The 5,519-nt window shown below is 27.3% G+C and overlaps 1 protein-coding gene across 1 annotated transcript in view; it reads right to left on the reverse strand.

Moving 5' to 3' along the window:
* Window positions 1-5,519, reverse strand: part of LOC108768160 (prolactin-releasing peptide receptor) — a 70,518-nt gene that overhangs the window by 16,077 nt on the left and 48,922 nt on the right. The window lies entirely within an intron of this gene.

A 5,519-nucleotide genomic window follows, 5' to 3' on the forward strand; every position in this document is an offset into this window, starting at 1 on the left:
GTAGCACCATAGAATAACTCCGTATGAACGGATCGGTGCTTTCGATTGTGACTCGTCTGTAGAAGCCCTTAATAAGATGGCAGAAAGAGAAATAATTCTTTTCTAAATAATGCATTGGAATGTTCTTTTTTGCATTCAAATATTAATATATGTGTATATTTATAAATTTGAAGATGTAAATTAAGTATTACGCAAGATATATTTGCAATATATTGCTACTAATAAGTTTTGTCGTCGTGAATAATATTATCATTATCAATAAATTAATTATAACATATTTATATTAATATTAGTTTTATATATATTTTATTTAAGTAAACGCGATAACTGATATTTTTACAAAAATAAAAATAAATTACACATTTGCGACATTATTATTATACATAAATATACTCTCTAAATCTGAATCAGTGGATAGTCACTAATTACTCAGTGGCATACTTTGCACTGATAATCAGTGAAGTTCAACTAAAAAAGGAAGAATATTTGAACATTATATAACTAAAATACTGATATTTGCACGTTAATTTCAATCTTCCAATACCATATTCATTGAATTTAAGCACTAAAACAAGGTTAATTAGATCACATTATAAAGATTAGCTAAGTTAGGGATCTCACATTTAATTCACTGATTACCAGTGGCATACTTGGCACTGATATCAGTGATTATCCACTGATTTAGATTTAGAGAGTAATTTAATTAAATATAATTCAAATTAATTTTCTAATTTTACAAATACACAAATTAAAATTAATAATACATACTATAGTAATATTCATACGTATAATACAAAAAAATATGGAGCATGAAGAGAGAGAGAGACAGAGAATACTGCTAAAAAGTATAAATCATATTGTGTGCGTAAAAGTTACAACATCCGGATTTTTCTGATAATATTGATTTATTAAATTGGGAGTTTTATACTTTGCATTGCGTTGCGAAAGTGGCATACTTGGCACTGATATCAGTGATTATCCACTGATTCAGATTTAGAGAGTACTCCAGTAAAATTAAATCAAACTTATTTTATATTTTATTGTAGTTTTATTAGTGAATGAAAGAGATTTACATAAAATTCTTCGAAATAGTGTTAAAAATTTTTTACATGCACGTGATTTTTACATATCATGAAATTTTTATAAGTATATGAGTTCTTCTAAATTTATCTTTTTTATATTCTCTTACAATTAAATTTATCTAATTCTAAATATATTAATTATCAATACAAATTTAGAGACTTATTCTACAATAACTCTGAATGAAGTTAATGTTACAGAATAGGCTTTTTTAATCTGTGCAAAGATTATGGTTATATTATTGTTGCTGTGAAAAACAAAAAAGAACAATATTTATTTTATATATTTCTATAAATATATAAAATTTTAGGAACTTTTTATGACAATCTGCAATTTTAAAATTGCGATTAATTTCAATTAATTCAGATCGATAGTGAAAGTTTACGTGATGGAAAACCTACCTACTGGGAATTGATATTGCCTCAGTGATATATGGTTCAGTATGGAGGGGCGATAAATCGCCCTTTGTTACCCTCAGAACGCTGAAAAACCCAATTTTCTTTCTTGGCTCAGTTACTACCGGCTATTTGCGTGTTACACTACATCACCGTATAAGAACTGCGCTTTATTCAAAGTATATCGTAAGATTTATATTATCATAATGCAGTATCTTTTTTCTGGAATTTTGAGAAAATTTTCCTGTTACACCCAGAGAAAAGGTTGCTTCGATTTAAAGAAATTTCTTGCTATACGGTTAAAGAAAAAATTATTATTTGAATGTCATTTCTTGGATTTGAACATAATTTCTTTAAATCAAATAAATTTGTTTTATTTTAAAAAATAATGTTTAAATCAAAGACATTTTTTCACGAGAGAGAGAGAATCAAAGAAATTTTTTCTTTAACCGTCTAGCAAAGAACATTTTCTTTAAATCGAAGCAACCTTTTCTCTGGGTGTACTAACATCTAATTAGATGATATTTTCAAATAAGTATTCAAATAAGTATCTTGATAATTAAATTTCGAGATAATTTCACTTTTAATACAATAACGGCATTAAATTGCAAAGGATAGGGGTTATTTTGTAGAGTGAATGTTGCGTCTTAAGAAAGCACGAATGTAATTATCGCGGAATATAAATCGAGAAGTTAGAGTAAAATTCGTTTGTTACTTCATCGAACAATAAATAATTAAACGAACGCGAGATGGATTATCGCGCGAGAAAATAAAAACTTTCTTAGCTGAATACGTAACCCACTGTTTACGCAGATAATATTGACTATTATTATTATTATATTGTTATTATTCATTATTTGTGTATTATTACAAATTTTTATTAAGAACGAATTTTGTTCCTTATCAAAAAAAGTAGCACTAATGAATACAATAAATAAAATAATTAAAAAAATAAAGAAAGAAAATGAGAAAGGGAGAAAGATTGAAAAGGGATATTCTATCTTGAGACGATGAAGTTCTTGCCTAATTGTAATTCCCCGTAATCTTCTTAAGAAGTTAATTTTGTGATAAGCCATAAATTGTCAAAATATATCCGTTAATAAATCAAACTAATCAAGACTCCTTACAAATCAAAGAATTGGAAAGAGTAAGGGTAAGAGTAAGAAATATTTCCCCTTTTTCATTTTTTCTTTCTTTTTCTTTTTTTGGTTAATCCTAGCATTTAAATTCTCGATATAGGGAAGCTCACCATGAGAGGATAACTTTTAGTTTATATATGTTAGTTTGTGTTTGCTCTGAGGAAGGCTCAAAAAGTGAGCGCGTTAAGTGAATAAAGAAGTTTCATTCTTTATAAGTGTATTATTTGCGCGACATCTTCTGCGCCTAACTTCTAAGCGTTAAGTAAATAAAGAAGTTTCATTCTTTATAAGTGTATTATTTGCGCGACATCTTCTGCGCCTAACTTCTAGTGCCTTTACTCTTTCCAATTCTTTGTCAAAATATATTTGTCAATTGGCGATTAAATCATGGATATTATAGTAATTTATTAGGTGTTGAACTTAATACCTGCCGCTCGCTTAATTTAAAACAATGTTTCACATCTTTAAAAAATCTAAAAAAAAATTTTTGTAATGTAATATGCTAAAAAGTTTGACACACTTTTTAGCATATTACATTGGAAAAATTTTTTTTTAGATTTTTTAGAGGTGTGGAACATTGTTTTAAATTAAACGAGCGGCAGGAATTAAGTTCAACACCTAATATAATGTAAAAGTCATTCATTGGTTTGTTACATTATATATTCTTTTATCATTTTTAACATTAACTTTTAGAGTTATTTAAGAGAATATAAAATCTCATTTTTAGCATATGAGAAAGAAAAACTTATATCTAAATTAAATCTTGATACTTAACTGAATTTTTTAAATAAGTTTCAAAAAATATTCATATTTAAGTGAACGATAAGATTTAGTTCACTTAGTCAAAGCGCGTAACTCTCGAAAATGTTTTTACTTATAATTCTAAAAATATTAGTGTTTTAATATTTTTATATTTAGCTAAAAAAAAAATTAATTCCAATATAATCACGAAAATCGTACAAAACTATCATTAATTTTATATGAATTTAGATATCAAGATTTGAATATCTCTCCTTCATATCTTCTTGTTTTCATTAAATCATAAGGGAATGATTAAAAACGATCGATAACGTCAGAATGCTTGGCGCATTTCACCTACTTTATCACGTATCTTTCATTTAATTCAATTCTTTTGTCGACACGTAGATATTAATAAAAAGTGACGTCGTCATATTCTTTTCAGTGGCGACTGTTGAATTTCTATGCCAGCAAGTTACTTTATTTTATCACGACAAAATTAGCAAGCTACTCGGTTTCATTCGTGTTGTGAAACAATATATATCTCGTGAAGAAAAACAAATCATCGACATAGCTATTATCACTTACTCTTCTGTTGTGACAGATTCTATTATCCACGATTTCTATTATAATTTAAATTAATTATAAATTATCATATTATATAATTTATAATTAACTTAAATTATATATTATTTGCAATAAGTAATCTTAAAAATTCTATGTAATATTAGTTTTTATAACTAATTAACTCCGTAAAGTATAAAATGAAAATAAATAAATAAAATATAAACTAAATTTTTTAAATAAAATTTGGAGCGTTGACATTGTTTCTAATTTTAATATAATTATATATATATATATTATATATTAAAATAATGTATATCTCTCTCTTCTACTACAGTTTCAAGGAATATTATCTACCTAACTAGTTATTCCTTTTACACATTGTTTTATATTCTCGACAATCGTTAATTTAACGAGCCTGCCTCCTTATTTAGCCTTCGAAGACATCGTGTAAGAGCGTTGATAGTATAGTCTTTAGCATGCGATGTCGTATTTCAGTGTATTTTACAGGAGAAATGTTTCCCGAGGAAATGAGAAACTAAGCAATGCAGAAGCTAATGAAATTAGTAGTCTGATTAAACGAGGTACTGAAGTAATGATAAATCGCTATGTAAAGCATTCGTGAAAGCAGCTCATCAAATCGAATCGTCCTGCAATAGGTTTGCCAATAGCACCACTGCGGTATTGGTCAAATCGATTTTAGTAGAATTGCTAAGGACATTGGCTGTGCCAATTTCTGTAGGGCTACCAATGGCGTGTTGGTCACATCGAAGTTCTCTGTGGTTTCTGGTACTCTCCAAACATGACTGCAACTGTTAAATTGTGCACAAATCTTAGCTAAAATTTATCCTTCGATAATACAAAGTTAAACTTACTATGTGATCGAGCAATTATCAAAACATTTTAATTATTATATGAAGTTATTTTATTCAAATTTCGTATGATATATTGAAGTAAAAAAGTATGCTATCTTTAGATTTAATTTTGAAAATGTATTATACACGATTTTTTTATTTCACATTTTTAGACGTAATATAGTATCTTTATATACCATTATTGTAAATTACTAAAAGTAACAGCAGTCTTGTATTTATCTTTTTATAGCGTACTCATTTGCATTTATATAGAGTCACGTTCAGAAAAATTAACTATATATATCACTCGTTTTAATATCTTGAGTTATTTTTATGTTGCTCTGCGAGATCATATCAATTTCCCTCGCATTATCATATTAATCTGAATACAGATATTTTATCATTTGAGATGACTTCTTATCTGCTAACCGATCAAATATGTCGTTATTAAATATTTTGTAACAACGCAGTATTATTAGCAATTATTAAATGATTTATAATGACATATCAATAAAATTTATAAATTATCGAATTTTGAAAAATTAAAGGGCTCTTTCTGGTTAAATTAATCAATGATCAACTCGCAGAAGTATACCAACAGCAGTTTAATGTATCAGGACATCTTCTCTCTCTTCCTCTTCTGAGACAAATTATGTTTAGTTCTCGCGTTGGCAATTCTGATAATTGAGTTAACCATTGATTAGTGTTAATCGAAGTTGAAAAAGGCCCTAAATATCACCCATATTTCC

This window comes from Trachymyrmex cornetzi, unplaced genomic scaffold, assembly GCF_001594075.2.
Source record: "Trachymyrmex cornetzi isolate Tcor2-1 unplaced genomic scaffold, Tcor1.1 scaffold75, whole genome shotgun sequence".
NCBI lineage: Eukaryota > Metazoa > Arthropoda > Insecta > Hymenoptera > Formicidae > Trachymyrmex > Trachymyrmex cornetzi.